Below are 27,956 nucleotides of genomic sequence, written 5' to 3' on the forward strand. Positions count from 1 at the left end.
TAGATGGGCTTTTCTTGCATAACGTTTTTTGTGCTTTCCATTTTGATATTTTTTTTCATAAATAGACTTGGGAATCATGGAACATGAAAGCTCAAAATTTTGTGACCTCTCGATGGATTACTTTTTATGATTTCCAAATTTGTAGGTGTTGCGTGTAAAGTATCAAAGAAATGTCGTGGCAAGAATATCGATTCTATAACAATAATACTTAAGAATATTGATTTGTATAGCAATAATGTGTTAACTTAGTGCGACATACATATCAGGATGACCACGGGAGGGTGGTGATGACGGATATATTAGCATGATAACGGGATTGTGGTGGCTAGTCTTAATGAGGCTGTAAACCTCGACTGTGCAGCAATGATGTGTTGAGATGGTGTGACACGTATTAGTACCATCACGGCAGTGTGGTGGCGACGCTTTTAATGAGGCTATAAACCTCGTCCTTGTCGATGGCGAAGGCGGTCTCCAGCACGTCCTCCGGCAGGGGAGGCATGGCGGCGAACAGAGCGGGGGCGACCTGGGAGGTGCCCGGGTTCTGGCTGTTGAGCGCGGAGATAGCGAGGGCAGGCTTCTTCTTGTCCGGGTTGATCTGGAAGTGGACGAGGCCGCGGGGAAAGACGAAGAGATCGCCCTTGTACAGGGTCTGCTGGAAGAGGGTGTTGTTGGTGGTGGAGACGAAGCCTACCACAAGCGTGCCTTCGGCAAGGAAGAGAACCTCGGTGGCACGCGGGTGGACGTGTGGAGGGTTGAGCCCACCATTGGGCGCGAAGTCGATGCGGGCCACGGACAGGCCTTGGGTGTTGAGTCCAGGGAAGGTGAGGGCCGACGCCAGCTGCACAGCGGAGCCGAGCGCCTTGTTAAACTGGCCTTGCTGGCGAAGCAGAGGAGAGGCGAAGTCCTTGGCCTGCACTTGTTGGGGATTCTTGCACAGCAGACCGTTCACGGTTGTGATTCCGGCCGCCTGCGCCCCCTGATCAGCCACGCAGAAGTCCTGCAAGGGGTCCTCGTCCGCCGCCTCAGTGCGAGTTATCGGGTGGAAGAGCTGCTGCGCCAATGTGATAGCTACAATTAGCATAGCAATCTTTAGTGATGATGCCATGGATACAGTATTGCGTATGGTGAGTGCAGGACGGTAACTATGAGAAAGCAGGGCCCCGAATGGTTCTCTACTAGCTAGTTAACCTCTTCCGATCGGCGAATACTGTATTAGCAGATCACGGTTTTCAGCAAGCACAAGCGCGGCTTTCTAACGTCTAGGAATGAACAACTGCTGCACCGCTGATCGCATGGTGGGAAGATGGAGCCTTCGATTCCATATAAGTAGTACGAGCTAGATGCGTGGATAATCGTTCGTATACCAGGTCATCAGCTTGTTTACCAGGTCTTTCACGCTCTTGTGGATCCAATCACGCGCGTCCGGCCTGATTAACATTAAAATAAGAGACTCTACTTTTCATCCTGCGTGTATGCAGAAAGTATTTATCTTATGTAAAATACCTATGAAGTCGTCGTCCACGCGTTCATGGAATGCGTCCGATCGCTCGGCCTACGACTTGGTAGTTAATCATTTCGCAAGATGGATAGAAAACATGTTTTCATGAGCGTTGCCCGTTTATGGAAAATGGCCACTACAAGGTGTGAGGCTCGGGATTTTCATATTTATATCATTAACCCATCTAATGTTGTGATTGGTAGCATAAACTAACGCTATTCTTGTAATGTGCAAGGTAATGCAATATATCCCAAGACTTGCTAGGTAGAATGTAGAGAGATGGTGTAATAAACCCAAGGTCAAGAGTTCTATTTTTATGGGAAGCACTATTCTACAATGTAACGAGGTGATGTAATCATAAGGGCTTGCTAAGGTAAAAGTAGATGCTAAGTTCAAATATAATAACCACATGGGAAATTTACATAGAACTAGTTGTAAAGGTGCTCAAATAATAAAGAAATTTGGAGAAATCTTAAGAAATGAGTTACTCAAATTACACATATCAAATTCTTGTTTTTCTTTGTCTCAAGTTTTTATTTTACAAATTAATAGTAAGATATACATAAAGATCTCTTTAAAATTTCTCTATCATGTTATATTATGTATATTTGATTTGGTTTACGAGTTTCCTTAACAACTCTAAGTGTGTGTATGTGCACGTGTGCATAGATATGTGCAAGTGGAGAATGGGCTCAAAGGGTTTACTATATATATATGCTTCGTATCATGTGTGTTTAAGGCTTGGTTACACATAACCTTATGTGTGAATTTTTCTTGAATAAATGTAAAATACCACGTAAGCTCAAAGAAAATGGTATTTTACTTAATAAAATTTACAAAAAAGATTTTTTCATTTTACTTTGGAAAAAATCGATATTTTTAGTAAAGTAAAAGGGGTCCTTTTATGGCCTTATAGCATGCAAAGAAAGGTATTTCTTAATAGCCTTTTAACACACGCTATATAGATGATTTTTTACCCTTATTTATTCAATCTATAAGTAACTCCTTTATATGATACCCTTTTTTCTATAAAAATTTTGTAAAAATAGTATTTTTGAAATCGCTTATTTTGAACCCATGTGATACACACATATATTCAAGAGTAACTGCCTCGAGGGGATGAGCAATACACATGCAAGTTACACATGGATACGTATGTATATTTGTGTGTAGACATGCCTATGTATGCATGTTAAAGACATAACCTTTCCAAATACCTCTCCATATAGGAATATGTACTCATGCATGTGTACTAACAAAATAGTGATCAATGATGTTTAATAGAAGTTCAAAAGATTTCTATAGCTAAGTTTTAACACTTGCAAGCAAGCATTTTCTAAAATAGTGGAGTAGTTATGGATTATAATGCAACTCTATTACACTGCACACACAAGGTTATTTGAAAACAAACGAGTAGGTATTTAGCTTTTGTGAACATCAACCATATGTGCATATGGGAAAGTGAAATAAGCTTAATAGACTCATTTTATAGAGACCTTTATGGTGTAGAGCAATTAGAAATCTCTTACTTTGAAGATGATGTGTTAGAATGATGGTAACGATGAAATTTTCTTTATAATCTCATCTTTATGAGTGAACAAGAAAAGTAGCACCACATCAGCATATACTAATCAAATCCTTTAAGAGAAGTCTTAGTTGTCCTTATGCGTAGTGTATATGAGAATGGAAAACCAAACACACATAAGTGAACCCTCCTCACTACAACATATCCTTTGGCAAGAAAAGATTGTAATTACTATTTAACTTGTAAGAATTTTCTCTTGTTAGTGGGGTTTCACTTCCTAGCTTGAATGCAACAACTAAAAGCCTAATACCCATGCACTAATGGAAGTATTCTTGCCACTTGTATGTGGCTTCTACGTCATTGGTTGGATTTTCTAGAAGAATTTGTAGATAAGACAAAAAATGGTAGCTCCTTTTGCATGTTTTAACATCACATATAGTTGTTGGGCCCCTTGTATCAACAAATACCACTATGCAACTCATGGTCCTAGTAGTTACCACACTTGCATGTTTAGCTGGATTGACAAAGCCCTGTTGACAAAGCCCTATCCATGTAGAATACTATGGTAATCTATATGTTCTACTATGGAGAAAAGCATCCTTTGTTAGAAAATCTTTGTATCCACAAAGAATGAAGTCGCGCTTAGATGATAGAGCACAAATTGTTGTATGCACGCGTAGTGAACGTCGGAAGGTCCCCAAGAATAAGAAACTCTACTAAAACTCGTAAAGTAATAAAAAGGTTTTGCAAAATATGAAGCAAGCTAAAAAATAGCCCAATTTACAATTAGCATGCTTTGGCTTTTGTGTTTGCTTTTGTCCAAATAAAGAATAAAGTGGTTGGGTATCCTAAAAGTCAGATTGTGCCTAAATACAATGTCCAATAACAAAATATTTAAACTGAGCGTCCATGTGCATACAAAATAATCAATATTTTTCAAGCGCTTCAATAAATAAGTGTACCTAAATAAATATTAGTGCCACGTCTTTAATAATAAGGCCCGCACCCATCACAAATGATAACTTCTTCTAGGTAATTTGAATACACACCATCGCCTAGTGCTTTCCAATACCATTGCTGCCTACTATACACATGAACTAAAGCATTCCCTAATGTTAGAAAATAATAAAATTAAACTGACAAAAGTGAATACCTAGCATTCTTCAGCTCTTTACCTACAAAATAAATAAATAGGTTGAAGCTAATGTCGCAAAACCTTACGAGGCACATCCATTGACTTCATCTCCACTTCGTATCTTGATTCGCGACAAACAGGACACTCTCGTGCGAACTCATGAATCCCACGAAATAAGACACAATCATTGACACATGAATGTATCTTGACATAATCGAGGCCTCCCAGAGATGTCAAGTAATGTCTTGCTTACTCTCTCTTAGTTGGAAATTTGTTTTCTTTTGGAAGCATTTATGATAATGACCTACATATATTTTTAAAAGTGAGTTAAAAAACCACCAACATCATATATTTCTGTCTGATTTCAAAATAAAACTGAATTGATACCTACTTCAATAACGCATCCAAACTGACATTACTCTATTAATAAATTATTTGCAAGTTAAGTATCTCGAGGGACGCACGAAGAACGGAATACGTACAACCTTCATACAATGGAGTAGATGATGCTACATATAGTGGATCATCTGGCTTCGTAGAGTGACATTCTCCCTAAACCGGTTGCGAAAATAGATGGTGTACCATGTTGTCCAGAATCTCATCCTCTACGACTTGATGGGGCATTTCATGAGGGCTACTATCATGGTCGTCAGTCTCTACTCTTCTTGAAGACTCTGCCTCCTCGTGTCGACGTTTTGCAGCCTCTCGACACCCGGGAGGGAGCATCTGAGGATGTGGCACCGCATCCTGCTCAACCACAAAAGGGAGTTTCATGTACATTGATATATAATTCCCGTAACATAGACTAGAAATCTTAGTGGTAAAAAAAACAATGAATACCGGTGATTTTTCTCCGTCCCATTCTCCATACCAGCTGAGGTGTGACATTGCAATTCGACAAGCTCGAAAAATACAGCCTCGACAACGATCACACATGCATTTAATTTTTCATCGTACCAATGCATCTCGATTATGAAGACGCAATGTTTCATCCTCACTTGAGGATGTGCTCATTGACTCATCAGCATGCACCGCACTAGATGTTGACAACGACATGATTAAACCTAATAATTCATAACAACATCAAATTAAAATATTTGTCATTCATATGTTTACATAAGATCTCAATTTTAAATACACAAAAATCATCATAAATACATTAAAACTTATGATAAGAATTCACTATTAAAACTTATCTTAAAAACAAAAAATTATGATAAAGCCTAAATGTGCGTCTATATTCGCGTCTATATTAACGTCTATTTTCACGTCTATATTCGCGTCTATATTCACGTCTATCTGAACAATAGACGCGCATATACACGCAAAAATAGACACACACATAAAAATTCAAACCATACTTAAATCATTTATTTTCAAACTGCGCCTTTCCTTTCCTGCGTTTTTTGCGGTTCTGAAGCTTGAGTTTAGCCAACATGCAGTCTCTTCATGCCTCACCTAGTCTCTTCATGCCTCACCTCCTCATGACTCATCTCTTCTTTCATTTCAAACACACAAGAAGGGAAAAATGAAAGCCAAGGAGAGGAAAAAAGAGAGAACAAGAGAGAGGAGAAATAAGAAGAAGAAGCAAGCAATCAAGCAAGCATCAAGGGAGGGTAACTTACCAAGGAGAGGAAGAAGGAGAAGGAAGAAGCGCCACCACCCGCCACACCAAACACCCAAGGTGAGTCTCTCTCTCTCTCTCTCTCTCTCTCTCTCTCTCTCTCTCTTTCTTTCTTTCTCTATTCCTCTCTCTGCTTTGTCTGCGTATTTAGGATTTGTGATTCCATTATGTATTCCATTTTGTAAATCATCAATGGCGGTCGTCGGGCTAAAATTAGCCGACTGAGCGCGTCTACATTTCAGTGTAGACACATATATAGACACGAAAAATGTTTCCTCTCATAGCGTCTGAGGGCATGTCTTAGAGCGCGTATGCTCTGCAATCTACACGCGATGATACACTCGCTGTGACCTGCAGTCTACATGCGATTATACACGCGCATTGACCTGGAATGTGCGTTTGACAGCGCGTATGTGCTACATCTCAGATGCGAAGATAGACGCGCTGGACAGAAGGTTGACTTTGGAGCGCATCTGAGGGCTCGTCTAACCTGCAATTTAGACGCGGGGATACATGCGCCAGGTCTCCCAATTCTGATAGTAAACAATATATTTTTGCAATGATGAATATGACCAATCCCATGTTTGTGTTTATCAGTTTTCTTGTCCATGAGAAGCATTAGCACTTAAGTTTTATGCTCAATGTCTAAAGAAAGCTCTTTGAAAATGTAGGTAATATATGATTTTTTGTATGCAAATAAATTTGTCTTTTTCCTGTGTTTTTTTTGCAGATGTCGTATCCTAGTTCATCTAGCAATGACCCGGATTTGGATCGCATGAATGATACATTGGCCTCCTTTGGCAGGGGGATCAATGCATTTTTTGGAGGTTTTCCTAGTTGGGAAGACTTCATGGGAGAGATGACCAGACACTTTGGCCGCTCTCCCACAGCGGATTGGCCGCTCTCCCATAGCGGACGAGGTGTTCAGTGTCATGTCTGGGATGCCTCTGACGTCTTTGCCTGGCACTACTTCCCAAACTCCACATGCAGGTACTCCATATGCAAGTACTCCACGTGCTCCACGTGCATCGACTGAAGCACAAGCATCTACAGAAGCACGTGCATCTACAGAAGCTCGTGCGTCCAGCGAGGCAGAGGGTAGTCGACAGTGAGGGAGGAGGGAGAGTCGAGGGGGAGGACGAGGCTTGTGTGGGGGTTGCCTAGGAGGTGGCGAGCGATGACCCTTACCAGTAGATCACGTAGAGGAGGTTGCACGCCAATACTATAGAGTTATAGATGCTGGTGGCATCTTTCATGATGATGAAGAAAGAGATGTAATGGCGTACATGAGTGTCGTGCATGCGACATATAAAGATTGTTTCATTGCCTTCAAAAATCAGAAAAGCGGCTTATGGTAGGAGGTGTTGAGAGCAGTCCATAGAAGGTACCCAAATCCTGAGGGTCAGTGATTCTCGGATGATTGGGGACGCACAAAAGTGAGGGATATGCTTCACAACAAAAGATCCCACCTCACGACACGGGCCAGGGACTCACTACAGAGGTAGGAGGAGGGGCGTGGAGCCTATAGCCAACCACCTATGTGCCACCTCATAGAGTGGAAGAAAGCCAAGAAGAAAGCAGCAAAGAAAGTGAAGAGTCACCAGCACGCAAAGGCGCGACGGATCCAAATGGAAACCATGGGATCGTGCATTATGGATCGGGTGGCAGAGAGTCGTGGGAGGCAGAGTTTGTAAGTATATTTTGATTTCTAGTTTTTTAAAATTTATATTTCTTTCAATTCTTTATATATTTTATTCTAATATATTGTGACTCATAATTGTTTGTATATATCTAAATGTTTTGCAGACTACCATCGTTGGTAGGATGCCTACTCCTAGAGAGGTAGGTTAGCATCGAGGCCATAACCGCGTAGCCACATGGCTTCACTTCTATGAGGAGGGTCTCATCACTGAGGACCAATACAACCGGGCCATGAGGATTCGACAGCCAGAGGAGGTATGTTTTTCTTACTTTCCTATTAAAAGTATAGCTAATTATAACTTTTTCTCCACCTTGTCTATGTAAGCAACCCTAATCTTTTGTGTGTGTAGGCAAACTCGGATGTGGAGCATAGCGAGGAGAGGGATAGCGACGCTAGTAGCCATAGTGGTACTAGTGAAGATGTTTCCTCTTCAGATTCGTAGAGGAGCACCATACCTCCTCATGATGCCTTCTTTTCTTGTATATGTATGATCCATCTTTGAGCCTACTGCTTGCGGCCACGCTTTAGGGCGCAAGCACTTAAACTTTCCATGTAAACGCTTTTGATATATAATGAATACATGGACTTTTATTTTCAATTCTCGTGCCCGTAAGATACATTGTCTTTTTCCCAAATGCACAATCTGATGTATGGGAGGGGGAAAAAGAAAACCAGAGAGTATCTTTGCAACCATATGCTCTCTGGTTTTTTTTTCCAGTTCTGTTTTGCATGTCTATCCGTACGTCTAAATTGCAGATAATTCACGTTTATACGCGCGTCTATAGTGCATACTAGATGCGCTTATACACGCGCTTCATAATTTAAATTTAAAAAAGAAATTAAATATTTTTTTTAAATGACATTTTTTGTTTTCCGTTCGCGTCTACCACTGCTTGTACCAGCGTGTCTATATGCGGGTGTATATGTGCGTCTATTGTGCGTCTATTATTGCATGTAAATTCGTTGATACATGCGATTATAGACACGAAATGGTAGACGTACAAATAGAAGGGCGGATAGATACGCCCGTAAGATTTTCTATATATTAAAAAATCGCATCTAAATGTGCGTCTATGAGGCCTTTTTGTTGTAGTGATCTAAAATATCATAAATTGGCTACACTTGTCTAAAAAACTAATAAGTTTGAACCATGGACGCTAACACTAATGTCTAAAATGGCATTGGCTCTCCAGATCAATAAGAAAGTCGCACTTTAGAGTTTTCACATGGTGTGCACGTAGTGGCACAACTCCACCCCCTCCTAACCGGCACATCCTCTAGCATGTGCCAAAGTCTATGTACCATGTCAATGTCTTCATCTTCTACCTCTTCTTCTTCCATATCCTCATGTTCATGCTGACTATCTAGGTCCTTCAACTTAGATGCCAAAGACTCCCTACATTTAAAGAGTTTGATATGTTTTCTAGCCATTGGAATCCTTAGAGTTGTCCCATCCATCTCATTTAATGCATAGGTAGCATTGTCAAAAACAAACCTTACCACATATGGACCAAACCACCCCCACTTTGTCATCTTCTGACTTACACTATGCTGATTTTCTAAGCTACTGTCATAAACTAGCACCCAGTCTCCTTCTTGTATAGCTTGTGGTCGAAGTCTGTGTCGCTTTTTAAACCTCTTCTTATTCTTGATCCTTGCAGTCTTCAGTTTTTTCATGGCTGTCTCAATGTCTTCAGGCCTTCTTTCTAATTGTCTAATGCGTAGGACGAGAAACTCTTCTCTATTGAAACCCTCTTTCCATGGTAGAACACTCCAAGTAGTAATAGTCTCCTCAATAGGCATGATTGGCTTTTGTCCATACATTGATTCAGCAAGCATATACCCTGTAACTGTATTATGAGTGGTCCTATCAGCCCATAAAGCAAAGGGTAACATTCTTGGCCATTCTTTCATCCTGCCCTTGCATGACTCTGATAGTGTCTTAATGATAGGTTGATGACCTCTTTCACTTTTTCCATTTGCTTTAGGATTGTAGGCTGAAATTAAAGCCAACTTGATACCGAATCGTGAAAAGAAGTCACGAGCCTCATCCACATCCAATTCTCCTCTATCAGCAACACAACCATACCTGCAAAAGACTTCTTCCAATAAAAACTTGCAAACTGCTTGAGTATTCTTTGTACTAAGAGCTCGACCTTCCACTTGATTTGTCAAGTCTTCTCGTGCAAGCACAAGATATCTCATATTCCATAAACCTGTAGGCATAGTAACCAAATCAACTACCCATTTGTAATGCATAGACGATGGATAGGTCGGTTGCAACCCATCTCTATGCTTTACGATGGAATACATCTAACAGACATTGCATGATTCCACATAATGTTCCACATCTTTATACATGATTTGACACCAATACTTCTCTTTGATCTTGGCAAATGTGCCCCAAACTCCTCTATGTCCAGCCCATAAGCTTTCATGAAACTCCTACATCACCTGTTATTGAGAAGCCCTATCTCCCAAAACACGTATTGGAGCTCCTCTATTTTTCTTTGCATGCTTCCATAAACATCCATCTTTTAAGAAAAAACCCATAAGCTTTTCTTTGAATCCTTTTGAATTCAGCTTCAGACCATACAGCCTTCTTTGTCATGAGGCTGAGATATTGACCTATTTTCAGCCAATCATCCTCATACAACTCTTCCAAAAATTGTGTTCTCACTGAAGCATAACACTGATGATGCTTTCTCTCTATAGCCCATGCCATTTCTTCACCATGACTGTAAGCTCGTTTCTTACTATTGAAATCCCTGTTACAATAGTTGTACCTACAATAACAACAACTACATACTCATTCCCTATTGTCATAAAGTCATTTTCAACACCTATCACATCATCCTCTTTATCTTCAAACCTCGCTCGTGAAAGCATGTTGTCCACGAGGTTTTCTCTACCTGCAAAATGCTGAAAATCAGGGTTAAGTGCCTTTATATATGCAATCCATTGTAACATGGCAATATCAAGAGTTGAGCAATTTGCTATCATGCCCAATAGAGGTAGACAATTAGTCTCTACTACTACATGAGCTCCCATAAAATACTCCCTATCACACTTAAGCGTTGTCACTACACCCCAAAGCTCTCTTTTGACTTGAGAATACCATCGTTGGCATTCATTGAGGACCTTTGCTCCAAACTGAATGGCATATCTATTCCCATCAGCATCATCTTGACCCACTGCCCAACCAATGCCAATTGGGCTTATATCCACAGTGAGAATAATAGGTTGCCCATTCTCATAATTTGCTATCATGCCCAATAGAGGTAGACAATCAATCTCTACCACTACATGAGCTCCCATAAAATACTCCCTATCACACTTAATGGCTGTCACTACACCCCAAAGCTCTCTTTTGACTTGAGAATACTGTCGTGGGCATTTATTGAGGACCTTTGGTCCAAACCGAATGGCATACCTATTCCCATCAGCATTATCATGACCCACTGCCCAGCCAAGGCCAATTGGGCTTATATCCACAGTGAGAATAATAGGTTGCCCATTCTCATAATTTGCTCTCTTTAGTGTTAGGGCTGAAATCAATAAGCTATTTAACTTTTGAATTGCCTTCGTATGTTGTTTTCCCCACCAAAAATTTTGCCCTTTTCTCAAGAGCTAATATAGACTTTCAGCCACATGAGCAAAATGCGAAATCCATATCAAGTAAAAGATACATGCACCCCAAAATCTTCTTACCTCCGATACATTTGAACATGTCTCCCACATCCTGCTTATGGCGTCAATCTTTACTAGTGAGGGCTTTCTTCCATATGGTCCACACATGTGCCCAACAACCAATATTTCCTCTACTCCAAAAACTGATTTTTCTCCTGACAAAGTCAAATGCACTTCTTCAAGATGGCACAAAATCCTGTCACAATCAAAAATAGGATCAACCACAAATCCTCTACATCCCTGATCATTCAACTCTTCATTCTTCTCATGGATATTGCACCCTTTTATCGGCACATGATCAAGAAAGGGTAAGGTCAATTGAGGAATCTACTCAATACTTTATGCATAGTATTCATCATATATGCCACTGAATTGGTTGCCCCCTGTGGAAGCGCACACATCCTAACGAATCCAAGTGGTGTCTTCATGGTAGTGATATCTTGGCTTTCTAATGCAAGCTAGAACTGATCATATCGTGAATATACATCTCTCGAATAGTAAATTACTTTGCCTACAAATGCTTCTGCAAATTCATCCACTATCGGGCCTGATCCAACATTCCTTATGGTGACTTTATTAACTGGCTGCAAATCCTGTATAAACCTCAAAGAACCATTTTTCTTTGGAATCAAGAGGGTTAATCTCTTCACCATTCCCCCTTCTCTTATTCTCTTCTCTTCTCTTTTCTTGCTCGCGCACAGCTATGGTTGATGGAGCTTGAAGGAGGAGGCTTGAGGATGCTTGAGCTAGCATCTAAGATCATGGAGCTACCGGTGTGTATGAAGCAAGAGGCGACTCATTTTTGCATCGAGGAAAGCTCACTACATTCATAGGTTTGGAGGCATGTCAGCTAGGTGAGAGGTAGCCACTAGAGCTTGCTTGGAATGCTTAAACAATAAGTAGTCTGTGGGTCTTGGCGGTCAAGCGAGGGCTCTCACAATCACTTTCTTGAGTGAATGCCTTCCTTAATAGGCCATCATTTGAGGAGGAGATAATGGAAATGGTATTCCTTATGAATAAAAAATAAGATACTTGGTGCTCATAGTCTAGGAAATATGGAAATTTTGTATCTTAAGCTTCACTTTAGTGGTCACATTAACCACTCCACTAGATAACTAATGATGAGCAAACAAATCCTCCAATGGATGTCTTCCAAACTAGGTGACTTAATGGATGAGAATTTGATAAACTAGAAAATGATCTTAAATAGGCCTTTTATTCTTGTAATAGCTTTACTTCTTAATATTCTAGTATATCTTGTGTCTAAAGCCAAGCAAAGGGTTTCTTTATCGACATTCAAAGAATAACACTAGTGCCTTAGTCATGACATTTTCTGTACTCACTCTCTAGAAGTCAAAGTCACTTCCTTAAGTTTATGTCCATAACCAATCTCTAGATATTAATATTGAAAAAATAATGACTATATCCAAGGAATTTCAGAATCAATAGTCATATGATAAGCCACTATTTGCCTAGTTTCGAGAAAGGGACTAGCAATGGCTTTGTTTATTTCAACCACCCACGTAGAATCATTCAATTCACATCATAAATAGTAAGATTTTTTATATTTGGTGGTACCTATTTATTAAACAAACAAATTGTGAAGCTAGATATATATTATCATGGAAAGTATGACCATAGGCTATTGCTATCAAATATATTTAGCTTGTTACAATACCTTCATTCTCAAAAATCCAAAGCCAATGAATAGTGTTGCATCATTAACTTGCCACCACGGATTAAACTAAAAATATATAAAGAAATAAAACAAAAGAAATTAGATCCTTTGTGATTGCTAGAGTGGGGCCTATTTGATCTAGAGGGCCCAAGATTAGAATACATCCACATCACCCTAAATCTCAACATGTGAAGAATAAACACAACCACCTTGATGGTCCTTGCACATAACCTTTTGCAGGACCAAAACACCTTAGTATGGTGACTACTTTTTTTGTGTTTGTAAGAAATATTCAATTAAATTTTTTAGTCCTAATTGGCCTAGTAATTGCACATGTATGATTTTTTTTCATTGAGGATAGTGGCAGTCAGTGTGATTGATAAGAACATCCTAATCAAGAGGGGTTCTTATTGAGACTACACCTACGGTTTACCATAAAATGTACTAGACATGCCACTAGGAATCTTTGCAACACATGTATCATGTTATTTTTTGTGCCTCTCTCACATCTATGAGATTCTAGCTCGTCAATTCCTATGCCTTTTGTTAGATGTTGTATCATTGTATGTAGTGATTTGAAATAGGAAGAAAATGAATGTAAGATGGACTCAATGTCAAGATTATGAGAGAGAAGGAAGGAGTCTCACTTGTAGCTTTCTCACTTACACAATGGGGGAATACACACAAAGGTGGAGGCTGAAAACAATTTTCCTCTTCTTAGTTGTTTAAGCCAAAAAGAACTCTAGTACAAAGAAATAGAAGAACCCTATACATGGGTCTCAAACCAAACTCAACTAACTAAGGTGGCATACTAACTGAGCCACGAACTAGAGTAGATAAGGATAGCTGCCATCTAGCTATTATTCATGGGCGGTGTACCAACCGCATCTGCAGCTAACAAGTCGATGACATAAATGCACAACGGTCACCCTCGCATATCACGAGTGGAGCTCGATATCTCAAAACTCCCCCTCGAGCTCAATCCATATTCTTGCACACCAAGCAGGTCTTGAAACTTGCGCAGCTTCTCTGCGCCCAATGCCTTTGTGAATATGTCAACTACCTGATCCTCTGTGCTGACATAAACTAGATCAATAAGACCTTGTAAAACCCTCTGTCGCACATAGTGATAATGCACCTCAATGTGCTTTGTTCTAGCATGATAGATCGGGTTATTTGCCAAGTGTATTCTGCTCATGTTTTCATAATAAACGACAACTTGCCCATCTGTAGGCTGATGCATATCATAAAGTAGCTTATGCAACCAAGCTACCTCACATGCAGCCATTGCTGCACCCGTGTACTCAACCTCTATGCTCGACAAGGCAATTGTAGGCTGTTTCTTGTTGCTCCAAGTGATTGCAGCACTCCCAAAAGAGAACACATATCCATTGGTAGATCGTCTATCAGAAATACTACCAGCCCAATCAGCATCAGTGTATCCATGCAACTGTATCTGAATCCTAGTCTCATAAAGTAGTCCATACTACAATGTGGACTTCACATACCTGAGTATGCGTCTAGCTGCATCCAAATGCAGTTTCCTTGGAGCTTGCATAAACTAACTTACCAATCCAACAACATAGCTCAAATCTGGCATGGTAATCATATAAATCAAACTTCCTACTATGCGTTTGTACATAGTAGGGTCTTCTAGAAGCTCACTTGCATCCACGCTCAGCTTCACATTCTGCTCCAAAGGAACTGAAATAGGCTTATAGCTTGTCATCCCATATTTGGATAGCATGCTCTAGGTGCTTGCTTCAAGCCATACAAGGCTTTCTTCAACCTGCAAACAAACTCAGGATGAACAACATGCACATAACCTGGTGGCTGCTCCATATAGACCTCTTCTTGCAAATCACCATACAAGAAGGCATTCTTTACATCCATCTGATGTAAAGACCATCCCTTTGATGCAGCCATAGCAATGACTGCTCTTACGATTTCCATCTTTGCAACCGAACTGAATGCTTTTTCATAATCAATGCCATATGTTTGTGCAAACCCTTGACTACTAATCTTTCCTTGTATATATTCAGAGAACCATCTGCATTGTGTTTCACCTTATAAATCCACTTACAACCAATTGCATTCTTGTCTTTAGGCAAAGGTACCAATTTCCATGTAGCATTTGCTTCCAAGGCATCCATTTCTTCATCCATGGCTTTCTCCCATTTTTCTTTTCCCATGGCTTGCACAAAAGAAGTGGGCTCTGGTTCTTGTATCACTTTGACCATATAGGCATAGTGAATGGCTATAAATCCATCATATTTCAGCCTATCCACAAGATACCTAGCTCTGGTAGAGCTCCGCAAAGTAGGTTCACTCCCAGGTGCTCTCAAAACATCCCTGGTCTTCCTTACTCCAGGTGTAACAATAGAAGGAATACCCAACTCATCATCAATGCTCTGTTCTGAGCCACTGGATTCACCATCCACATAAGAGTGAACTGCATTCACATAAAGCATGGGCTGATCTACCTTCTCTTTTCCTTTTCGTGAAACCTGCATACCACTATCTGCATTGTTTTGAGGAGATTCTTCTTATCTCAATCTGTCTGTCCATGGCCAAGAATGTGAACCACTGCTAGAGGACACTCCAGGTCCACTAATATTTTGTGACTGCTGTTGTGAATTCTGTGCAGCATTACCATTTTGTGCATCTACATCATCAATCACATTGACTGGTTTATACCATCTACTCATCTCATAAAAAATAACATCTCTGCTCACTATAAACTTACGAGTGGAAGGGTTATAGCATCTATAACCTTTCTGTTGCAAAGAGTAACCAATAAAGATGCACTTCTCAGCTTTTGGATCTCAACTCATCTGGCACATGAACATAGGCAATGCAACCAAAAATCTTCAAATGAGAAATATCTGGTTTCTTACCAGTATACCTCTCCTCTGGAGTCATCCCATGTATTGCTGTAGTGGGATTCCTGTTCATTATGTAGATTGTTGTAGCAACTGCTTCAGCCCAGTAAAAATCTGGCAAGTCTTTTTCGTTGAGCATGGCACGAGATACCTCTCCAATATGCATGTTTTTCCTTTCTGCAATTCCATTCTGTTGTGGGATATGACTGCATGAATATTACTGCTTTATGCCATGCTCTTGCAGGAACCTTGCAAACTCATTTGAGAGGTACTCTCCCCCTCCATCTGACCTTAGGCATTTTATTTGCAGGCCTGCTTCTTTTTCAACCATAGCTTTAAGAGTTTTGAAATGCCCAAACACTTCACTTTTCTTTTTCATAAAATACACCCAAACTTTTCTGCTATAGTCATCAATAAAAGTGAAAAATTAATGACAACCTCCAATAGATGCAGCTTTAGTAGTCCACACATCAGAGTGGATTAATTCCAATGGCTTCTTACTCTCTTGAACATGTCTAGGAAATGGTTTCCTTGCCTGTTTTCCAAATTAACAGGCTTCACATACCTTATGCATTTCTGCAACCTTGAATTTAGACAATCCTGCAACAATATTTTGGGCTTGTATTGATTTAAGTCGATGTACATTAACATGACCAATGCATTTATGCCAGATATCAATATCTGCAACTACACTGGTCCCATTTGCAAACATTGATGCACTCAATTCAGGCATGTCTGCATCCAATGTAAATATTGTGCCCTTGTTCTTTCCTTTTGCTATCAAGCCACCTTTATTTTTCATATCCTCAACAAAGCATCCATGAGAATTAAATCAGACATGCAAACCTTGCTCAACCATTTGACCAACAAAAACCAGGTTCTTGGTGATATTCGGGACATGAAATATATCCGACAGGTATTTCTCTTTCCCATCTTGCATAGACAAAGGAAATTTTCCAATCTGCACAATAGGATGTGCAGTATCATCACCAGTCTCCACAAATCCTCGTTTTTCCATTTTCCTTGCATCCTGCATCCATTCTGCATGACCTGTCATGTGGTTTGATGCACCTGAGTCAATATACTACACATCGTTGCTTTCTTCTGCACTTGTTCAGAATTGGTCATGTGCTGCACCATAAATAAATGCTCATTTCTATCATCACCCTATCTACTAGAAAATGTATAATTGCCTTGCTGCAATTTTCCATTCATGATATCATTCTGCTTTTTATAGCATTCTTTAGCCATATGATCCATTTTACCACAGTAGTAGCATTCAACATTACTGTTTGCATTTTGGCATCTTTGCTATCCACCAAGACCTCTTTGGCTCCCCCTGCCTCTAGAATTACCACGTCCTCCTCCATAGGATTAGTTTTCTTGAGTTTGCTACATATTCTGATTTCTACCACGACCTCCAGATCGGCCTTCTCTACCTCTACCTCTAGCTCTTCCAGCATTTGAATAGAAGACAACTTCTTTTGAAGTTCCTCTTGAAGAAGATGCACCACCATTTCTCTGCTCCTTAGAAATTAGAAGAGCAATCAACTCCTCAAAATCAAGAAATCTTTCACGGACAGAAATCGATGTTCGGAACTATGCATAATCCTTTCCTAGCCCATTCAAGGTCACAGAAACTAAATCATCATCTTTCACTGGCGACCCAATGGAAGCAAGTGCATCTGCAATCTTCTTCACCTTCATGTGGTAGTCATTGATGCTCATACTTTCTGTTTGCACATTGTGCAACTCTTGCTTGAGTTGCATTTTCCTGGCTTGTGTATTTGTACTATACATTTTTGACAAAGTATCCCATGCATCCTTTGGCGTACTTGCATCCTGAATATGCACAATCATAGAGTCTGAAATGGTGATACACAGCCAATACATAACTTTCCTGGCTCTCTCATGCCATCCTTTAAATGCGTGCATTTGCTATTGATTGGGAACATCAGGAAGAACTAGTTCTTCTTCATTTCCTGCAACGAATTTCTAATATCCTTTTCCCATAAGGAAATTCGTCATTCTAAACTTCCATGCTTGGAAGTTGTTCTTGTCAAGCTTTTTAGTGACAATCTATAAAAGAGAATCAGACACCATTACAAAACACTGCAAAAAATTCTGTCACTGCGAAAAACACAGCTTCAGCCTCACAAGGGCAAATCTGCAAAACTAACGAAAGTGGTATTTGACCACACAGTCACTTCCTAGTGACGATTTTGTATCAACAGGCAACAAGGATGATTCTGTAACTCCCAATGTCTCTGCGCACAGGAATACGATGCAATTTCTAGAGTAATATTTCACTGACTTGTAGAACAGTGATGGCACAACAAAAAACAAGGCCTTTTCTTGAGTGCGTGTGGAAAACTTCCGCCTCCAAAACAGGCATCGAAATGGCCTCGAAAAAAAAAAACAGGGCAATCGAGGGCTAAATCCCTCGCCCGCAGCATATACTGCCCTCTTGCTACACCGCGAAGGGTCTCTCAATCTGAGATAATGCACTGTTGCACTTTTCCGCTGTGCTACCTGCAGAGACTTGCTCCCAAACTCAAAAAATGAAAGCAACACTGGTCCTCTTACCAAAACACCACGAACTTGGTTTACTTTTTTGAGCTCCTTACCACGAACCAGGCTCTAATACCATGTCAAGATTGTGGAAGAGAAGAAAGGAGTCTCACTTGTAGCTTTCTCACTTACACAATGGGGGAATACACACAAAGATGGAGGTTGAAAAGAGTTTTCCTCTTCTTAGTTGTGTAAGCCAAAAAGAACTCTAGTACAAAGAAATATAAGAACCCTATATATGCGTCTCAAACCAAACTCAACTAACTAAGGTGGCATACTAACTGAGCCACAAACTAGAGTAGATAAGGATAGCTGTCATCTAGCTATTATTCATGGGCGGTGTAGCAACCGCATCTGCAGCTAACAAGTCGGTGACATAAATGCACAATGGTCACCCTGGCATATCACGAGTGGAGCTCGATATCTCAACACTCGAGAGATGTGAAACTTGCAAAGCAAAACAAATAGCTATAAATGCAACAAGTTTTTAGTGTAAAGGCTTCTTTTATCACAATAATGAGTTAGTGGGATGGTCTATTTTTTCCCCATTCTGATGGGTGCATTCGATGGTTGATATACTCTTGAAATAATTTCATGCATTAGGGCCACTAAAATAAAATTTTCCCTTGCTCATGTTTCAATGCATGTGTAGGATGTACTTGCATTTAGCATAGCTTTGGAAGTGCTCAGAAGAATTTCCGATGCAAGTTTGTAGCTACTACAAACTCCATTCAAAGGTCATTCACTTGCTTTACTAGGGTGTGCAATGGTAAATCACAACTAAAGTATTATGCTTTTGTTCGCATGAGACTTTTTTGCCATTCAAAGCTGAACTAGTAAGAAGAGTTAGCGAATAGTATTTTTTGTCAAATTTTTTTAGCTAGTAAGAATAACTAGTAAGAAGAGTTAGCGAATAGTATTTTTTGACAATTTTTTTAAGCTAAACTAGTAAAAAAAGGTGGAGTCTTAACACAGTACTATTCGTGAGATCTGCTCACCCATGGAGGCTCACCTCTTCCACTTTGGCCTCCAGGAAAAAGAAGGCAACTGACAACATCTTTGACAATGCATGCCACCATGGTTTGTTTGAGCCGTCTACTACCTTCTCTACCAAGTAAATTCCTTTCATCCCATATGACCCTGTCAATGAGGGGTACTTGTTGGACAAGGTCATTTAGAAAATGGTGCGCAGATCGGACGCAGAATGCTCACGTAGTGAATCCCAGAAGGTCCCCAAGAACAATGAACTCTACCTTTTTGCACAAAAAACAATGTAAAAGCATGCACGACAAGAAACAAGAGACAAATTGGGTTCAATCTCCCCCATGCCTTGTGTGAGCGCTTCACAAAGCATGTATTTTATGTATATATTTCAATCTTCATGCTCAATAATAGACCAATTTACAAAAATATGACAAGCTTTTAGCTTTTGAGTTTGCTTTCTACAAAAATAGGAAAATAAAGCTAATGGACGGTGCCCATAGAGTCTGGCACGCCCAATCTCAATGTCCAAATAGAAATAACATATTCGGGCGCATAGGCACATACAAAATAATAATCAATAATCAATGTCTCAATAGACATAACAAAATATAGGCGTAGCGCCTATCAAAATATAGTCCAAAGGTCGAATACTCGCTAAACTCCAATGCTTTCCTCCGCCACTGCTGCTATCTCTACACATCAACTGAAGCATTCACAATCGTTAGTAAAATAATACAATTAAACCGACAAAAGTGAATACCTAGTAGTCTTCAGCTACATAAATAAATCAACTGGTTAGAAATAAATCCTAACCTTAATTTCTTACGAGTGCGCACTCTAAACTCATAAACGTTTATTAATTTAATATGCATTTTGCGGAATCACCCACTATGGAATCACCCACGTACACACTAAATTAATGAAACGCCCGAAAAGGACAGGCGTCCCCATCAACTTCTCGCACAAAGAATCCTCTTTGTGTATGAGCCCCAGTCATCTAAGTTTACGGAATCCACCGTAAAACCTCACAGAATCCACCGTGGCATGGAATCCACCGTGGAATATGCCTCCTGCAATCATACCCTCGGGGTGAGATAGCAATTGACCTCAATTGCTATTAGCTCAATGTGGAGCTAACAGAGTGGGGAAAGCATTTAAGTCTCTAGCGTGCATCCATTGTGCTTCCTCTACAGGATGGTTCTTAAATTTTACTAGATATCTAGAATACCTTCGGCCAGTTCTAGTGGTCATGTAGTCAGTGTCTATGATGGCTTCTGGTTCAAGTATTTCAGTCTCTTCCTCTAGTAAAGGTGGGTTTTCATAAACAGGGTGGATAGGTAATTGGCCTCTAAATGGTCTCAATAAACTAATGTGAAATGTATTATGAATTTTCCAATGAGATGGCAATTCTTACTTGAATGCATTATCATTAATCTTATGAATGATTCTAAATGGTCCATAGAATCTAGGAGCTAATTTGACAACTGGATGTCTATCTACACCTTGCAGTCTACGCTTTTCTATTCTAAGCCAAACATAATCATCAACTTTGAAATTCATAGCTTGTCTTTTCTTGTTGGCTTGTTTGGTATATGATTGTTGGGCTTTAGCAATTATATCCTTAACCTCAACAAAAATACTGTTATGCATAATAGCAATATCATCAGCACTCTGAATTCTATTAGACAAAGATGCAACAGGTGTAGTTAATCTATATCCATAAATGACTTCAAAAGGTGCTTTCTTTGTAGATGTGTGCGGTGTATTGTTATATGCAAACTGTAATAAATGCAAATGAGTATCCCATGTCTGAGGTTTAGAGATAGTGTATGCACGTAAAAGATCTAGAATGGTGCTATTTGTGGCTTCTGTTTGTCCCTTTGTTTCTGGATGAAATACAGATGAGAAATCAATCTTTGTGCCTAGATTTGCAAACAGTGTAATCCAAAAATTGTTACAAAATCTAGAATCACGATCTGAAATAATCACTTTTGGCAATCCATGGTTAGTAAAAACAGTTTTCAAAAATAACTTTAGTGCTTGTGATGCTGTTAAAGTTTTCTTACATGCAATGAAATATGCTTGCTTACTAAATCTATCTACAATTGTCCAAATCATGTCATGGTTAGATTTAGTATTTGGTAAACCAGTAATGAAATCCATAGATATATGTTCCCAAGGTTTAGATGGAATAGACAAAGGCATTAGTAATCCATACTGTTTACCATGATGTCTCTTTATTCTTTGACAAATCAATCATTCAGAAACGAAATTAGATACATCTGCATCCATATGCGACCAATAAAAATCTTCAGTTAACATGCGTAATGTAGGTATGATACCTCTATGACCTTGATATGGGGGACAATGAATTTCATTCAAAACAAAAGATCGGAATGGAATAGTAACACACAGTCTCTTTTCAAAAAACATAAATCCATCATTATATGATAATGAATCAACATGAATGAAATTATTTTGAACTAATTTTTGCCAATCAGAATGAAAAGTAATATCCTGGTGATGTGTATCTTTCATAGCAATCAAAGAATCAAAATATACGATAGAAATATTATGAATTGCAGGTCTTCTACTCAATGCATCAGCAACTACATTTTCTTTTTCAGGTTGGTATTGAATGATAGGATGAAAACTTTGAATGAAGGAAGCCCATTTGATATGAGGTCAGAAATTTGGGGTTGGCTAAGTAGATGTCTAATGCTTTGCTAGTCGGTCTTTATCATGAATTTAGAACCCATTAAATAATGCTTCCAGTGTTTTAATGCTTGTACAACTGCTAATAGTTCTTTGTCATAAGTGGAATATTTGAGCTCAGAGGGTTTCAGCTTATAACTAGAATATGCTATTGGATGATTATCTTGCATTAGTACGGCTCCTATTCCTGATCCGCTAGCATCGGTCACAACTAGAAAGAATGGTCTGTTAAAGTCAGGCAATTGTAGAACAGGGGCATTAGTTAATGCACGTTTCAGTAAATCAAAGGATTTCTGCTGATTTTCAGTCCATTGATAAACAATTCATTTCTTAAGAAGTTTGGTTAATGGTAAAGCAAGTAATGAAAAATTACGTACAAACTTCCTATAAAAACTAGCAAGACCAAGGAATGAGCGTAATTCATGTACATTCTTAGGAACAGGCCAATGCAATATTGCATCAATTTTCTTAGGATAAACTTTAATTCCTTCTTTTGATACAATATGACCTAAATACTCAATTTCTGTCTTAAAGAATTCACTCTTTTCAAGATTTGCAAACAATTGATTTTCTTTCAGTAATTGAAAAACTAATGATAAATGCTCATAATGCTCTGTTTCACTTTGACTGAATACTAAAATATCATCAAAGAAAACAATTACACAATACTGATATTTCAAAAAGATACGGTTCATCATTCTACTGAAAGTAGCAGGTGCATTAGTTAGTCCGAATGGCATGACTAAGAATTCGTAATGGCCAAACTGTGTCCTGAATGCGGTCTTAAATATGTCAGTTCTATCTAGCCTCACCTGATGATATCCAGACTTAAGGTCAATTTTACTAAATATAGAAGATCCTTGCAGTTTGTCCATAAGGTCATCAACTCTAGGTATAGGATACCTATTCTTTACAGTGATATTATTTAATGCTCGGTAGTCAATACACATACGATAGGTATTATTCTTTTTCTTGACTAAGAGTACAAGTGCACCGAATGGGGAACTGCTAGGTCGAATTAAACCTCTATTTAGTAATTCTTCAACTTGACTCTGGATTTCTTTTTGCTCTATTTGATTGTGCCTATATGGTGCTTTGCAAGGTGGTTGTGTGCCAGGAATTAAATCAATCTTATGGTCTTCTAGACGTGAAGGTGGTAAACTTGGTGGTAGGTCCTCTGCAAAACAGTCTTTAAAATATGCAAGAAATTCCTTATGCCTAGGGTGCATATGATTTTCCTTTGCGTGCAATTCATTCATCCAAATGAGATATGATTTAGTATTCTTGCGTAGTACACGTTTTGCTTGAGTATGCGAAAGCAGTGGAAAAATACTAGAGGCATGCATACCATATAATGTAATAGATTTTCCTTGAAAATTAATATTCATTGTGTGTGTGGAATAATCTATATTTGGATTATGCTGGTGTCTCCATGGCATTCCTAGAATAATGTCGCGTGACTGTAATGGAACAACTAAGAAATTTCTTCTTTCAATATATGAACCAATTTGAATTTCTAAATCTTGAACTTCTTGTGTGCCATTGTACCTAGTGCCTAAAAATGTAGCTTTTATACGATAATGCGTAGGTACTGTATGCAATTTCAATTCCTTTACCAATTTTGCTGAAATAAAGTCATGGGTACTACCATCATCATGCAAGATAGTACTTTCCTTTCCATACACCATACATTTCATAGTCAATAATGAATGTGGAGTAGGCATACCTGGTAAAGTGTCGGAAGTAGTAGTAGTATCATCCTCATCTTCAGTAAAATCTGGCATATCCTCATGCTCGTCTTCATCCATGGCTCCAAGATAGTTGATATGTGTTGGTGGCTTCTTTGAATGACAATTTGCTGCGAGATGCCCTGGCTGGTGACACTTATAGCATACTATTGGCTTGGCTTTGGTTACATTATTTGCAATGGCTGGAAGTCTGGGTACATTTGGATTTGCTTGTGGAATAGGCTTTGGATTTGGATTGACAGTGGATGGTAATGCAGGTGGTTTAGGCCAATTCTTGCGGAAAGATGGTGATGAGAAACGACCTGGATTAAACCTTCTAAAATTGGAATTGAATTGTTTAGATCCATAATTACCGTTGGCTTGGAATTGTTGTGGTCATCTGTCTCTTCCGCGTAACTTATCTTCAGTGTCGTAAGCTAAGGAGATGGCGTCTTCAAGGGTAGTAGGCTTGAACATGTTCACTTCAACGTAGTAATGTCCAAGAAGTCCAGACATATACTTTCGCTTATGTGTCATCTCTAGTACGTCTTCAAGCATGCGTAGTTGTAGGAGTGCATTCCAAAAACGCTCTGTATACTATGGAATAGGCTCACGATCCCATTGTTGAAGTAAATCCCATTGCTTGATAGCCTTCTCATGAAATTGCGGTGGAAGGAAATTCTGCATGAACTTCTTCTTGAAATCTTCCCAAGTAGCAGGACATTCTATGCTCTTGCGGACTACAGTCCACCAAAGTGACGCTCTGTCTATCAGATGATTAGTAACACACTTGATTTTATCTTTTTCGGGATAAGTTTCCTCATGGAAATAGTCATCAAACTGGCTAATGAATGATAAAACAGTCTTTCCTTCTCGTATGCCATTGAAAGTGCGAAACTTGAAACTTCGTTTACTTATCTTGGATTCCTTGCGAATGGTTTATGCTTCAAGAGTGGCGTCGATGGTACGGCGAATCAAATCTTCAGCTTGAGGTTCTTCTTTATCAATGGATGCTCTTTGTAATTTTGTCAATTGCGCTTGTAGTGCGTGCCTAGCCCTTCCCTCTTCTTCCAGTTGTAGCATGATTAGATTCAGCTTTTGTTCCATGGTAGGCTCAGGTAAGTTGTCTTCAATCATAGGATCATCCATATGTGGGGTTGTCATCCTGTAAAATTCAATAAACCTTTCTCACTCAAAATCAGGTTAGCGGGATGAGCGTAGCTCAAATTCGGGGTTACAAGGCTATGTATTTTTGGGTATTTCTTTCTCAAATTTTCAGAAAATCTACAAATTTCCGTCTCCGTTTGCTGAAAGTACTTCAACGAACTTGTAGATAGGTAGAACAGCTTGTTGCGAACAACTTTCCAGTTCAGAGTTTTTGCATACGAACAAGTCTTCTATGAGTTTTAAGCACTAGTCAGTTCTGATTTAGTCTGACTTGCAGAGTTGCAGACTTAGCAGACTTGCAGAGTTACTGACTTGCTGAACTTAGGTCGACTTGCAGAACTTACAGAACTTGATTCCACCTGACTTGTAGAACTTGACTTTGGCAGCGGAGGACCTCGAATATATCAACTTATCTGTTCTATGTGACTTGATAAGAGTTGAGTGACTTAGCTTGACTTGAGTAATTAAGCTTAATAGCTTAATAGATAAACAGGCGGCGTGAAATTTCGGGGGGGGGGCATTTTTTGGCCGCGCGGAATTTTCAGAGGCCTCTTCTGATACGCCGTGATGAAATTTTGAAGCTCTAAGCTTCCTTTAATACCCTTAAGCTTTATAATTAAGCTTTTGATTAAGAGGATTAAGAGTTTTTCTCATTGTTTCTTCACGACTTGTATGTGAGGATGTAGGAGTGGTCCTCCGCCTGCAGAGCCTGGTCCTTCGCAATCTGACAGTGGAAACAAGGGTTCTTGATCGCCAGAAGTCTGCATGTATCGACGGTTCGTGATGAGATTGACTGTAGAGCCCGTTTGTTCCTGGAGCTCCGCCTTCGCCCGAGATTGGTAGCGATTGGAAGCTCTTGATCTTTGCTCCGCTCTGATACCACTGGTGCGCAGATCGGACGCAGAATGCTCACGTAGTGAATCCCAGAAGGTCCCCAAGAACAATGAACTCTACCTTTTTGCACAAAAAACAATGTAAAAGCATGCACGACAAGAAGCAAGAGACAAATTGGGTTCAATCTCCTCCATGCCTTGTGTGAGCGCTTCACAAAGCATGTATTTTATGTATATTTCAATCTTCATGCTCAATAATAGCCCAATTTACAAAAATATGACAAGCTTTTAGCTTTTGAGTTTGCTTTCTACAAAAATAGGAAAATAAAGCTAATGGACGGTGCCCATAAAGTCTGGCACGCCCAATCTCAATGTCCAAATAGAAATAACATATCCGGGCGCATAGGCGCATACAAAATAATAATCAATAATCAATGTCTCAATAGACATAACAAAATATAGGCCTAGCGCCTATCAAAATATAGTCCAAAGGTCGAATACTCGCTAAACTCCAATGCTTTCCTCCGCCAGTGCTGCTATCTCTACACATCAACTGAAGCATTCACAATCGTTAGTAAAATAATACAATTAAACCGACAAAAGTGAATACCTAACAGTCTTCACCTACATAAATAAATCAACTGGTTAGAAATAAATCCTAACCTTAATTTATTACGAGTGCGCACTCTAAACTCATAAATGTTTATTAATTTAATATGCATTTTGCGGAATCACCCGCTATGGAATCACCCACGTACACACTAAATTAATGAAACGGCCGAAAAGGACAGGCGTCCCCATCAACTTCTCGCACAAAGAATCCTCTTTGTGTATGAGCCCCGGTCATCTAAGTTTACGGAATCCACCGTAAAACCTCACGGAATCCACCGTGGAATATGCCTCCTGGCATCAGAAAATCAAGGATGGTTTGGTTCTTGATGTTGAGCATGATATGGAGGTCCTAAGGAATATGATGTGAAGTATTTGAACTGTGTTTGATTTCTATGTTAGTAAAACTACTTGGCCATTTTGGATCAAGTGCTTGGATTAAGGAAAATTGTGTACTTCCTGAGATGGACAGATGATATTGTAAATGCTTTTCAAGGGAATTTGACTTTGTTCCATGCATAGCAATTGGATAATGAGATGTTGAATTTGAATGACTTGTGGGTGAAGTAGTGTGGTATCAGTCACACGGGGAGCTTTAAGGATCTTGGCATGATGGTCTTGTTGAGTCAAGAGAAGAGGTTAAGGAAAATGAATAATCTTCTCATTGATGTCAACTATGCATTAACTATTGATATATCTGTAACACTTTCAACTTATTTTGATGGACTTGGCATTCCTCCTATTGTGTTTTTGCCAGCAAACAAAATCTTAATTGCCCACTTGGTGCAACAAATTGCCAATGGGGTAGTCTTATTGAGCCTGGACACCAATTTTGATAGGTACATGCATCTAATTTGAGAAGTGATAGAAGTAATGCCCATATACTTGGCTAATTCTTTATAAAGCCTTCACTTGGAAGGCCAGAAAACTATAGCCATAGAGATTTTAAGTGGGACATTCCTCACTGGGTTATTATACATCGAAGCAATCATGGGAACATCTATGGATTTTGTTAGGGGTTTGTTACATGCAAAGAACTTGGCTTAACTAATCGAATTCCCAAGCTAGTTGGTGCACAATCCGCAACAACAAATGCCAATCCAGTGCATCTATATTATAAGACCAGGTGGAATAATTATACACCTATGAAGGCCAACCCCTTTTTTGCATCTGCTATTCAAACTAGTGATTTAGTATCCATTGATCATGCAGTTTCTACCCTTTGAAATTTTGAGGAGATTGTAAGAGGTTATAAAAGAAGAAATAATGGATGCTAGTTCTTTGGCTAATACGATAGAAGTGTTTACTTGCCCAGACACTTGCATGGCAGTATTTGGCTTGATGAAGTTGTGAGAGAAGAATGTAATTGGGCCCAACCAATCATACTATTGTTATGAGTGCAGTTAATGGCCTGATGTTCAGTCATTCCAAAATTGCTTACCAATTGAAGGAGATACCAGAGTTGCAATCAAAGTATGCTACCCTCCCAATTGAAATAAAGATTAGTTTAGGGTCTCTCTCATAAGCACATTTCTGAGAAGGAAACTAACCTAGAGTGTCAATATCTTTGAGGTTATTTGCATATTTCATGTTGACAAGTGGAATGTGCAACCACT

At 39.4% G+C, this 27,956-nt stretch overlaps 2 pseudogenes; one reads left to right on the forward strand and one right to left on the reverse strand.

The window, feature by feature from the left end:
- Nucleotides 1-244: 244 nt before the first annotated feature.
- Nucleotides 245-1,278, reverse strand: LOC148009366 (germin-like protein 8-2 pseudogene; annotated as a pseudogene).
- Nucleotides 1,104-27,865, forward strand: LOC148009367 (threonine synthase, chloroplastic-like; annotated as a pseudogene).
- The last annotated feature ends 91 nt before the right edge of the window (nt 27,866-27,956 follow it).

This window comes from Lygodium microphyllum, unplaced genomic scaffold (assembly GCF_053477565.2).
Source record: "Lygodium microphyllum isolate KBCC unplaced genomic scaffold, Lygodium_microphyllum_v1.1.10 scaffold_31, whole genome shotgun sequence".
NCBI lineage: Eukaryota > Viridiplantae > Streptophyta > Polypodiopsida > Schizaeales > Lygodiaceae > Lygodium > Lygodium microphyllum.